We start from the raw sequence: 13,152 nt of genomic DNA, 5'->3' as shown, positions 1-13,152 counted from the left end.
GGAAATTCTGTGACAGAAGTTGATTTTCTGCTTTTTTATATTTTATGTTTATTTTTGAAATTTTGTTCCCCCTCCTTTTCCAGGCTGTGCTCACCCTTCCTCTCCTCAGCTGAGCCCTGCAGCCTCCTGAGGTCCTGACACGAGGAGCCAGCCCTGATTTGGTGCCTCTCAGCCAGGCCAGGCTTTCCCCAGCTATTTGAGCTGCCCTAACATCGAGCCTCTGGAGCTGTTTTGCATCCTGTGTGGCTGTGGGTCCGTGGGATGCTGTGCAAGGGATGGGATTCTGCTGCTGTTCCCAGGGAATGGCTGCAGCTCCCAGCAGTGGAGCTCACCCAGCTCTCAGCAGACCCTTGAGACTGAGGTGGAAAAACCCAGGTGAGATCGGGACAAACTCGTCCTTTTTCAGCCTTTATTTTTCAGCGTGGACACAGAACACAGCAGAGAAGGGCGTTTTGTGGCTGTTGGTCCAGCTGGGAACCACAGGGCTGCTCTGCCTTGGAGAGCCTCACTGGGAACTCAAGGAAATTAAACGTACTTGGGTATTAAGTGACACTAGGAAACTTAATTAAAAATCCCCATAAATAGTGAGCAAAGCACAAATAAAGTCTCTGCAGCCTCGGGCTCAGCCCTCGTGGGCTGGGTTCCCCTCTGCCTTCGGCGGGGGAGGATTTGCAGCGGGGATGTTTTGGAGGAGATGAAAAAAGCTTCCCAAAAAAGGAATAAATTGTGGCTCTTGTGCTTAATTTACATGCTCCATGCTGGGAAATGCAAGGTGCAGCCCTGAGGCTCTGCTGTCCCCCTGTCCCAGCTTCCAGGACAACGTGTGGGGAATGGCACTGGAGTTCACAGCAGAAAATGGGAATTGCTGCTGAAGTCATGCCTTAGAAGGTGACAGGGATAGGCAGGGGTTGTATCCACCCCGCCCATTCCCACTGCACTCTCTGGAGTGTCCCCAGAGCTCTATGGGGTCAGGACCAGCCTGTCCCCTCCCCTGCCCTGTGCATGGACCTGCTCCATGGTGATCCCAGAGATCCTGGTGATCCCCAACCCTCAGAATCCATCTCAAACCCCAACCTCAGAGCCCTCCAGGCAGCCTGAGCCTCCCACAGCACTCCAGCCACGGTGGGAGTGTGGGAACCCTGGGAGTGAGCAGTGACATCAAACGGTGGAAGATCACAGAATCTCAGAATCCCAGACTGGTTTGGGTTGGGAGGGACTTCAAATCCCACCCATCCCACCCCTGCCAGAGCAGGGACACCTCCCACTGTCCCGGGCTGCTCCAAATCCCAGAGCCTGGCCTTGGGCACTGCCAGGGTTCCAGTGGCAGCTCCAGCTGCTCCCCAGTGGCTCTGGTGTGAGCCAGGGGCTCTCCAGGAGCCAGGGCTGAGTGGGCACAGAGCGGTCCAAGCCCTGTCTGACCCCATTCCCGCTGTTCCCAGTGTTCCCAGTGGACGCCCCTGAGCGAGGCTCCCTCCCCGGGGGCTCAGCCTCCTCCCCTGGGCGAGCTTGGCAGCAGCTCCTGCTTCGGAATTGTGGCCATCGTCATTCCTCGGCGTTCCCTGTCAGAGGGGAGCCCTCCGCGGGGATTTCTGCCTCTCTGCTTTGCGCTGCTGCTCCCGGAGCGCTGCCACCCCTCGCACCTCTGGGTGCTGCAGGTGGGACGCTGCCCCCGGCCCGAGACAGGCTCCATCCCCGCAGGAGGGACCCTGCAGGGGCAGGGAAATGCCTTTGGAAACCTGCCCAGGGCTCTGCCCTGCCCGGGGCTCTGCCCTGCTCGGGGCTCTGCCCACAGCTCTGCTCCTGCCCACAGCTCTGCCCACACCTCTGCTCCTGCCCACAGCTCTGCTCCTGCCCACAGCTCTGCCCAAAGCTGTGCCCAAAGCTCAGCCCCTGCCCAAAGCTCTGTCCAAAGCTCTGCCCACAGCTCTGCTCCTGCCAAGAGCTGTGCCCAAAGCTCTGCCCACAGCTCTGCCCCTGCCCAAAGCTCTGCTCCTGCCCAAAGCTCTGCCCAAAGCTCTGCCCACAGCTCTGCCCAAAGCTCTGCTCCTGCCCAAAGCTCTGCCCAAAGCTCTGCTCCTGCCCACAGCTCTGCCCAAAGCTGTGCCCAAGGCTGTGCCCCTGCCCAAAGCTCTGCCCGCAGCTCTGCCCAAAGCTCTGCCCCTGACCACCTTCACCTGCCCCAGGTGTGACCAGAGAGGAGAAATCAATGAGACCTTCAGGGATTTTTATAATCCCAGGCTGGGCTGGGCAGGAAGGGGTTTTAGAGCCCACCTCGTTCCGTGTGCCAGGACACCTGGCAGAGCCCAGGTGGTGGCAGGAGCAGCGGGCTGTGCCCTCCCTGTGACACAGACACGAGGAGTGATGTCCCTGTCATTGCACAACCCGGCCCTGCCGGAGCCTGCCAGGATCTTGGGAAAGCTCTGCAGGATTTCAGCACGGCTCCCTCTGCCAGAGTAACGCCGTGTCCTAAGGCCAGAGGATCAGCCACAAACAGCTGCAATTACAGCTCTGCCCTGCAAACACCAAAGGAAGATCCACGGGGTCATTCCCGCAGCTTTGCTGTGCCCTGGGGGAAAGCCAGGCACAGAAAAGTCTCAAAATCTTGTGCATGAAGGCCCAAACACAAAAAATGAATTCAGGGTTTGATTTGAGACCTTGGAAAAGGCTTCCTGCTTTAGACACTACAGGCAGGAATGTGGGCTTGTAGTTTAGATAGAAACACATGAAGCTAGGTAGTGGAAAGTTTTAGGGTTTAAAAATTTGGATACAGAAGTAGCTACAGAAATAGTAAAAGGTTTTAAGGTGTAGTAAGTAGTTTTGTGTGTCATTGTATGATTGGATAAGAAAGTCTGAACTGGGGCAAAAATGTGTAGGACAAATTAATCAGCTACTGGTATGAAAGTAGAAACAATCTGTGTGGCAGTAGATTATTGGCTAATAAACCTTTAAAGGATCCTGTAACCTGTCTTGTGACCACTGTCCATGAACCCCTGACCACTAATTGTGAAGATTTGTTAGATATGATGGGATCTCCTTCAGACTTGGTTGTTTATCATTTCTTATCTAAGTTACAGCCTCACGAGGTGTGAGCTCTGTCTTACAGGGCAAGAAAACGGCCCCTTCTAACTCCTTTCATAAGCAAAACCAATCAAAACCCAACACCTAAGTTATTTTTATTTATAACCCAATTAAAGATCACTCAATATCTGCAATGCTGCTTTCACTCACCAACTAGAAATGATCACCCAAACCCAAGAAGAAGGAGGAAGAGGAAGGTGAAGAAGAAGGACTCAGGCAATGCCCAAATCCCTCCATATTGTCCCTTTTATATATATTACTATATTTTATACCCTAAACCCCCAAACTTTAAGTGTGTCACCCTGTGACGTTACACACTTCATACAACAATACACACTCCCAGTGCTATCACTCAGCTTTGGAAGCCTCAGGTCAAAGTTCCAGCTTCGGCCTCAGGTCAAAGGCAGTGCCCTCCTGAGGGTCACCACCTGTCAGAGCAGAAAAGATGATATTTTCAGCCTCCAGGGTTCCAACATTCTCACTCTTTCACAAGACCGAGGCGATAAATCGTGCTTTAACCATCTCCCGGTGGTCCCTGACAGCCCAGCAGTGCTGAGGTGCCCAAATCCCCTGGCAGGTGTCACCTGCAGCAGGTAAATCCCTGCCAGGATCAGCAGCACACACGGAGCTCACCCCAAAGCAGGGACTGGGGCACCTGAGGGACATCCCCGATGGCTCCAGGATGGATCTGATGGCTCCAGCTTGGTGCTGTTGGGCACAAAAAGGGAGGAAAAGCAGTGGGAAGGCCACATGTGGCACTGGTGTCCCCAGCAGGCTGGTTTTGGGAACAGGTGGTGACAACCTCGGCATGGATAAACCCAAGAGGTTTGGGAATAAAGCTGAGCTGTGCTACAGGGCAAGGCAGTGACAGTGACAGCCCCAGGGCCAGCCTGGGTGGGGCTGCAGTGACACCTCAGTGCTGGCCATGGCACAGCAGCCCCTGGAACAGCACCCCTTGGAACAGCAGCCCTTGGAATGCCAACTCTTGGAACACCAGCCCCTAGAAAACCAACCCTTGGAACACCAACCCTGGGGCACCAGCCCTGGAGCACAGCCCTTGGAAAACCAATCTTTGGAATGCCAGCCCCTAGGAGAGCAGCTCTTGGAGCACCAGCCCCTGGAACAGCAGCCCTTGGAATGCCAGCCCTTGGAATGCCAGCCCTGGAACACCAGCCCCTGGAAGAGCAGTCCTTGGAGCAGTAGCCCTTGCACTCTCACCAGCCTTTCTCAAGGGTGGCAGTTCCCACTCTGGGAAAGGTCACCCCTGATGTGGAGCCAGGGGGAGTCTCCAGAGGGGCAGTGCCGGGAAGCAGATTGGGAATGTCCCGTGGGCACCCCGTGTCTGTGCCACCCTGAAATCCGGGGTCACGCTTGCACAAACCCCTCTGATGTGGGATGACAGCTTTCATTTCTGGCATTATTTTGGGAAGGAAAAGGCCATCAGGGTGGCAGGCATTGCTAAATGCTTGTTTTGTCAGGAGAGAGCAGTCGGTTTTCCGGAGGCTGTGCAGCTCCCACTGTGTTTTTCCTTCAAACCTGGAGCTCTACGAATTTCCAGCACTAAGGAGCAGCTCTGGCTGTGACAGTCACATCCACAGTCAGGACAGAGGTCTGGATGCAGGCGGGGACCTCTCCAGGATGTGCAGTGCCTGCCTGGACACCCCTGGGACACTCCCCAGAGATCCCAGGTTGAGAGTTTAGGGATGGGAAAAGGGTATTGTAAATGCAGTTGAAAGCAGGTGACAGGCTGATGTTAAGACATTTATTTTAAGCTGCTAATTAAAATGATTTTTAAAATTAAAAACATATTGGTCCCTGGTGTTTCTAAATAGGGCTGGAGAAGATCACGGAATCATAGCACGAGATCAGCACTGAGTGATTTAATTCCAGATTTCCTCTCCAGGGTGGTGTAAACCAAGGATAACTCATGTCCAGGTGGGATGGGGACCTTTGGGTCAAGTGGGAAACTGGAATTAAAATGCCCTCCTGGCCAGGGCCATCTGGTTGGGGTGAGCCTGGTGTCTGTGGGGCCCAGCACAGAGCAGAGGGGACACGAGGGGATATGAGGGGACACGAGGGGACATGAGGGGATACGAGGGGACACCAACCCTTCCCGAGAGGAATATTCCCCCCAGCACGGGCGGTGCCACTGGGAAGCTCCTGTCAGTGATGGACTGCATTTCCCGGGGCACTGCAGGGGCTGTTGAGCTCACCTGCACTGCTCGGAGCTGGGCCAGTGCCCAGCAGGCCCTGGGGACACTCCAGGCAGGGCAGTGACACTGTGAGTGCAGTGACACCATCGCCGTGGGTGCAGTGACACTGTGGGAGACAGTGGGGACACCGGGGACACAAGGGGGCACCAGGGACACTGGGGACAGTGGGGACAGTGGGGACAACTGGGGACAGTGAGGACAGTGGGGACACAGGGTTCAGCAGGGATACTGCGGTCAGTGGGGACACCAAGGGCACTGGGGACACCAGGGACAGCGGGGACACTGGGGACACCAGGACACCGGGGACACTGGGGCACCGGGGACAGGGGACAGCGGTGTCCTTGGCGGGCGGGGCCGGCTGTGAATGTCCCCGGTGCCGCTCAATCATTAACTGCGCCATTGTCGGGAAATGGCTCCGGTTGTTGACGGAGCGCTCGGATCGCTCCTTTCCCAGCACCGGGACTGTTCTGTGTCAACACGGCTGGGCAGGGGACGGGGATGGGGACACGACCAGGGCCACCAGGGAATGGGGACACACCGCCTGGGGATGGGACACCTCGATCGCTGATGGGGCTGTGCTGGGGAGGCCACCAGGGAATGGGGACAAAGAGCGACACTGAGGCTGGAACCCAGTGCCTGGTTCGGCTCTTGCACAAATCCCGGCGGATGAAGCGACGGGAGCCGCTCCCGGGGTGTCTGGTCCGGGCTGCCCGAGCCCCTTAAACCCGGCCTGGGCCGGGCTCAGCTCGTGGGGTGCCTCCGTCTGTCCCCACGTCCGTGCTGCCTTTACTCAGAGCTCCTGTGCCGGATTCCCGAGCGCTTCAAAAGGAGAATTCGGCTTTGCCCCTTGGTTAAATCCCGTCCCCCGGCAGCCTGGCAGAGCTCTGACTGCGGGGGTCTCCTCCCGAAGGGACTGCAGGGCAACTCCATCAGCCAGGATGTGCTTCCCTGGATTCTGGGCTGTGCCTGTGCCTCGGCATTGCTTCGAACACGGGGAAGGATGGGAGTTAAGCTGACCTGAAGAAATTCAGGTTTGGGTGGATCTTTATGCTTTTTTTTTTTTTTTTTTTTTTTTTTTTTTTTTTTTTTGTTATTTTGTGTTTTTTTTGTTTTTGTTTTTGGTTTTTTTCTATTATATATTTGGAGAAAATCCTAATTTTAACCAAGTATTAACTGGGTTTGACTCTTGGTTGTTGCTGTCAGGCTGTCCTGGGGACACCTTTGTACCCTGACCATGGAGTGGGACATGCCATGGTCACACCAGGGGTGACAGCCCCTCCAGAGGGTTGAGACAGAGCCACCAGGAGCAGCAGGAGCCCTGCCGAGTGGCACCTGGGTGTCCCTGGAGGGAACCTGTCCCTACCAGCCTCGGGCAGCCCTGGCAGCTGGCACTGCCACCACCTTGTCCTGCTGTGGGCACCGAGCGTGTCCCCACTTGTCACCAGTGGCAGGGGACACAAGGACATGCAGTTCTTGGCCATCAGAGTGTAAACATGCCTGGGGTGGAACTGGGCAGCAGGGCTGGCTGTGCTCTGGGGCACTGAGCCCTGCTGGTTCGCACTCAGCCAAAGGAGCTGCCCTGCAGAGGTGGCCTGGCCCTGCCCGTGTGTGCCACGGCAGACTGAATGTGTCAGAGGTCCACGGAATCACACAGTGATTTGGGGGGGAAAAGACCTCCAGAATCACTGAGCCCAAGCTTTGGCCCATCCTCACCTTGTCCCCTTTGGGTCTGAATGTTTAAAGTCGTGGCATTGCAGATCCCTTTCAGTCCCAGGGAACAGACCTGAGGCCCCAGTACCTGTCCTGGGGAGGGATCCAGGGGAGTTTGGAGCATTCCCATCCCAGGGTGATGCCCTGGGCTAGCTGGGCTCTGTGCCAGGACACTTCCAGCCCAAACCCCTGCAGCTGCAGCCCCCTGGCTGGGCCCTGGCTCCCTGAACCCTCTCTGGGCTTGGGCATGTCACAGGACTCAGCCCCGGTCCCCGAATGATGTGCAGCTCCCTCGGGGTGGGGCAGGGCTCAGCTCTGCGGTGGCACTGCCAGGCTCTGACCTCCCCGAGGGCAGGATGGGACAAAGCCGTGCCCAAATGTGGCCAGAGGGTTTCCAGGCCTGTTCTTGTCTCTGTTCTTGGAGGCTTGTTCACGTTCAGAGCCAGGGAACTACAAACACGTCAGGCAAAATCCTCCCGACTCCAACCTGTCACATAAGCCTCCAGCTGCTGGGAGGGACATCCTGCACTGAGAAGCCATTCCAAGTGGGGATGAACACTTCCTTTCGTCTGCCAGCTCCAGAGCCGTCAGAAATGCCGGATTTCTTTGTGCTGATGGATGCACGGAAGAACCGTGGCTCCTCGGAGCAGGCAGCCTGTGTGGGGAGGGGGGGCAAGGTCTGTCCACCCACTGTGTTTACAGAAAGTCAAAATAACTGGGGCTTCTGTCCCTGGCCACGATGGGTTCTTCAAACAAAGCAGCCCCAAACATAAATACATTGTCTTTTCCAAAATGCGTTTGGGCATATTTGACATATTTCGTATTCAGAGTGGCTCTTTCATGTTGCGCCCTGGAGTGCTGGGGGGGCTCAGCTGCTGCACCCCCGCCACTGCTGGGGCTGCTCTGTCCTGCTGACAGGCTCAGGATTAATTCTCCTTTTGGCTTCATCCCTGAAAAATCCCAACTGCTCCGAGGGAAGGCAGAGCTGGAAGGAGCCAGGGCCAGCCCAGAGTGTTGCCGAGGGTGCACGTGGTATTCCTGCAGCTCCCTGTTTTCACAGGGAACGCTGGGGAAAGGCGGGAGCACAGCAGACAGGGTGCTGGAGAGCCCCTGGAGCGTCCCCAGTGCTTGGACTCGTTCCCTTCACCGTGTTGGGATAACCCCGAGGTCCCTTCCCAAAGCCCCAGCAGCAGCAGCCGGATGGAAAACTCCTCCTGTGCTTCCCTGGAATTACAGACACACGGAGGCAAAGGCGCTGGCTAAGGACAGCCAGCGTGGGCAGCAGGGAGCAGGGTGACAACCAGGGTGACAGCCAGGGCTCCCTGGGGATGGCAGCGGGGCTGGGAAGGGCAGAACTGCCCACGGGGAGCAGAGAAAATCCTTGGGATGCAGGGCTGGGCTGGAGCTGCAGCAGCAGGAGCAGCACAGCCCCTCCCCAGCACAGCCCAGGCGGTGCCCAGGTGGCATCCGGGTGTTTCCCAGGTGGTGCCCAGGCGGTGCCCAGGCGGTGCCCAGGTGGTGCCCACGCTTCCTCCCGCCCGGGGCCAGCCCAGCCACGCAGCAGCAGCGCAGTTCAGAGTTAATTTGTAAGCCCCGTTGTGCAGGGAAAAGCTGCAATTCCTGGAATGTGCGGGAGCTGCTGGGACACTCCGGCCCCAGAAAGGCCCTGGGGAGCTGCAGGGCTCAGCCTGGACACACCTGGCCGGTCCTGAAGCCTCGGGAAATGTGCCTGAGCTCAGCAGCCAGGGAATGGGGCTGAAAACTCCATGAAGGATCGGGAGCAGGGTGTGATCCTGGAAAACACACTTGTGTAACAGGGCTGGATGGGATCTTGGGCAGGAATTGTTCCCTGGCAGGGTGGGCAGGCCCTGGCACAGGGTGCCCAGAGCAGCTGTGGATGCCCCTGGGTCTCTGGAAGTGTCCCAGGCCAGTCTGGAGAGGCCTGGGGACAGTGGAAGGTGTCCCTGTGCATGGCAGGGGTGGCACTGGATGGGATTTAAGCTCCAACCAGCCCAGTCTGGGATTCTGTGGGATCCCTCCAAGGCTCTAACCCTGGGCAGAGATTGGTGAGTCTTCGAGCTGTTTGTCCTGACAGCACAATTTTGGGGAGCTTTCTGCTGCCTCTGCTCAACCAAACCTATCAGCTCAGGCTCTTCCTGCTGCTGCTGAAGATCAGAGAGATTTGCCTTTTGTGGTCCTAGCTCTGTTTTTCTGCCTTCACAGCTCCTCCTGCGTTCTGCTCATTTTCAAATCTGGCTTCTGTGTCGCCTTTTGCTTTTATGTTGTTTTGTGTTCTTTTTTTTTAAACTGAGATCGAACTGATAAAGGGAAACTCAAACCCAGCTCTTCAGTGGGGGCTGGGGCTGGCTCCGAGGTGTTCCTGCCATCACCTGGGAAATTTAATTTGGGATTTCGTGGAGTCCCCACCCCTGGAGGAGTCCAAGGAAGGCCTGGATGTGGCACTCAGTGCTCTGGGCTGGTGACAAGCTGGGGATTAGCCACAGTTTGGACTCAGTGGTCTGGGAGGACTTTTCCAACCTCAGAGATTCTGGGATTTGCCTGCCTGGATCTCCTGTGTCAGTTCAGCCCCAGTGGAAACCAGGGATTTCCCAGTTCTGCTGGGCTGGGTTGGAGTTGCCCATGCCAGTGCTGCTCCCCTGTGTCAATCCCTGAGGAGCTCAAAAAGTTCCTGTTAAAATTCCAAAATGCAAAAAAAAACCCCCCAGTAAAGTAATGGGAATAATGGGATAAAACCATAATGGGAACAGCATTGGCAGGGGGCTGCAGACAGTTCACCTCTGCTGGGATACCCCAGAGCCTGAACTGGTTTGGGGTTTGGGTGCAGGGGCTGTGCTCCCCAGGGGACACCTGAGCTGGTTTGGGATTGGGGCTGCTGTGCTCCCCAGGGGACACCTGAGCTGGTTTGGGATTGGGGTTGCTGTGCTCCCCAGGGGACACCTGAGCTGGTTTGGGATTGGGGTTGCTGTGCTCCCCAGGGGACACCTGAGCTGGAATTCCCAGCAGAGCAGCTCCCACAGGCAGTCCCTGGATCACCGGGCAGATAAAATCTGCTCTGGTCCCACCCCCAGCAGCTCCTGCAGAGAGCCAGCCAAAGCCAGGGTCACACTCCGGGTTTTTATTCTCACTGCTCCAGCACGCACGGCTTTGGGACACACACGAGTGGTGTGCAGAACCCACGATCTCCAGGTGGATTCTCTGTGCCCCGCAGCTCCCAAAACGCCTCGGGCAGAGCGGCAGCACAGAAAGGCCGGGCTGAAAAGGCGTCATGAAAGAAACATGACACGAACACAGCTTCCCATCCCAGGAAAACGGGGATGAAAACTCCCAGTACATTTCAGCTCCTTGGATCAGGTTTAGAAAGTACAGCCCCTCACAGAACAGTGGCTGGAGGGCAGAGCTCCCACTCCTGCTCCCCTGTAAACACATGGGAAGGTCCCATTCCATTCCGTTTGAATAAAGTTCCCACTCCTTCCCCTTTGGACAAAGCTCCCATTCCTTCCCCTTTTCCCCATTCCTTCCCATCTGGATAAAGCTTCCACTCCTTCCCACTTGGATAAAGCTCCCACTCCTTCCCCCTTTTCCCATTCCTGCCATCTGGATAAAGCTCCCATTCCTTCCCATTTTGATGAAGCAACTTCTTCATTTTACCCCAGCACAGAGGGACAGACCTGCCCATCCCAAACACTGAATATTCCTGACAAAAGCATTGTTTTATGTGAACTGGGGTGAAACCACCCCGATATGAAGAATCAGCTGCCCCCAGTCTGCTGGAGGGCCCTTCCCAATGCCGCATTCCCAGTTTTCCATGCAGGATCCATGGTGCTCACAGGCACAGCCGCCTGCCCTTCCTACCCGGGAGCAGGTAAGGGGTTGGGTGGGTTCCCTCTTCCTTCCCTCCATCCCAGCCGTGATCCCAGACAAGCTGGGAGCCAGGAATGTGCTGGCCAGGGCTGCTGCAGGCAGCTGAGGTCATCCCGACATATTTCACAAGTGAGTGGCGGCTCTGCTGAGCCCTTTCCCAAAGGAAAAGTACACAGGGGGAACAGAAGGGATCCTCTGCACACCACGGCCTTTTTCCAGGGCCACATAATCCCAGCAAAGCACACTCTGACTCCTGCAAGGCGCTTTTTAAAGCAAAGAGCCCATTTTTCCCCTCAAAGCACCACCCAGTAACTGAAGCACTGATGAACCTGTAGTTACACCCAGGAGGAGCTCAGCACAGAGCAGGGTCCAGCAACTCAAACTGAAAAAGGCATTTAAATCCATTAAATTTAGGCTGAGTCTTCAGTTAAAGCTAAACCTTGGCTTTTAGGCTGGACTCAGACATCACCCGGATAAAATCAGATTTATGTGGACAAGAATCAGACAACACAGAACAAAAGGGAAGGCACAGATTCTTTGGTGAGGAATTACTTTTATAAACAAATTAAAAAGAGTAAAAGTAAAGGTTTTGTGCAAGAAATTCCTCACAGATGCAGGACTTCATTTGTCTGTAAGACCCCTGAATTCCACAGTGCCTGGCACATGGAATATCAGCTGTATTTTATTACATTTGCATTTTATTTCACCCCCAAGGCCACAAAACAGGAGACATAAGAGGCTCTCAGCCCCTAAAGGGTGAAGAAAATGCCTTAAGACACAGCTTTTTAAAAAATAAGCCTCAGATGTGGCACCAGTGGATTGGAACTGAGTTTGTAACTAAACCATGAAAGTTTCTTTGGGAAAAGCCCAGACAAATTCACACACTTCCACCCAGTGCTTCCAGTCTGCTGCAGTTCAAAAACTCCCAGAGCCGCCCCCTTTGTGTTTTGGGAGGAAGAACTGAGCTGGGATGCTGCTGTGGCCACTCTGTAGGACAGTGTGGGAACAAGGAGGTGCCGAGTGCCATCCCTGTTCCTCCCAGAGCTGCTCATGGGCACAGCACTTCCCAGGAGAACAGCTCCTGTGGGTCAGGCTCTGCAAGCCTTTGCCAGGAGGAAGAGCAGGAGTCCTTTTCCCAGCCTGTTCCTCCCCTTCTCCATCTGCCCCCAGCAGGAATTCCAGCCTGCCTGGCCACTCCACAGGCTGCCAGGGAAAAATCAGGGCTGGCTCCCCTTGGCCCAGTGCTACGCCCTCCCCAGACCCCCTTCAGCTGCCACGCAGATGAGCGTTTATCAGGACACATCTGTGAGTCAGGAGACTCGTGCTGCCCTCGGTTCCTGGAAGAGATGGAAGTTTCATCACTGCCACCACCCCTGCCCACTTTTAAGACACTGAAATCCAATCACATTTCTTTTTTTTTTTTTTTTTTTTTCCTTATTCCTGTGGGGTTTTTTCTCCCCTTGCCCCTCCAGAAAAATGGAGGAAGGACTCTCTGAAGGAGATAATGTCAGTATTAAACATTCTCAGGAGTGAATCCCTTCAGTAATCCCATCTGTGCAATCTGCTGGCTGTCAGGAAAACAATTTTTTTTCCACCTTAAAGCAGGAGAAGCCCTCTCAGGCTCTGCTTTAGGCCCACAAGACCTCTCACTGTGCATCTCAGCCACGAGTGACAGTGACCATGGAATGTCCTCAGCTCATTTCTGCAGTCGCCACAGAACATCCTCATCCCATTGTGCAGCTCAGCCATGAGTGACAGTGACCGTGGAATGTCCCCATCCCATTCTGCAGTGGCCATGGAATGTCCCCATCCCGTTGTGCAGTTCAGTGCCCAGGGAGTGCCCTGTCCTGCTGTACCCCAGCATTTCTGGCACACTCTCCAGGAGGAATTTGGCATCTGTGTCCAGCAGTGACACTGTGAGGGGTGTGCCAGCATGGAGCAGATGCCCAGGAGGGTTTCCAGACTCAAATGTCCCCTCAGGCCATGTCCCCTCAGGCTGCAGTGGGAATGTCCCTTCAGGCAATGTCCGCTCAGGCCGCTGTGAGATGTCCCCCAGGTCGCTGTGGAAACGGTCCCTCAGGCTGCTGTGGGATGTCCTCTCAGGCAATTGAGGAAATGTCCCCCAGGCCACAGTGGGATGTCTCCTCAGACTGCTGTGGATATCCCCTCAGACTGCTGTGGGAATGTCCTCCAGGCTGCTGTGGATGTCCCTCAGGCCATGACCCTCAGGCCATGTCCCCTCAGGCCATGTCCCTCAGGCCATGTCCCC

Source organism: Sylvia atricapilla, chromosome 9, assembly GCF_009819655.1.
Source record: "Sylvia atricapilla isolate bSylAtr1 chromosome 9, bSylAtr1.pri, whole genome shotgun sequence".
NCBI classification, from domain to species: Eukaryota; Metazoa; Chordata; class Aves; order Passeriformes; family Sylviidae; genus Sylvia; species Sylvia atricapilla.
This window is presented reverse-complemented; position numbering follows the sequence as displayed.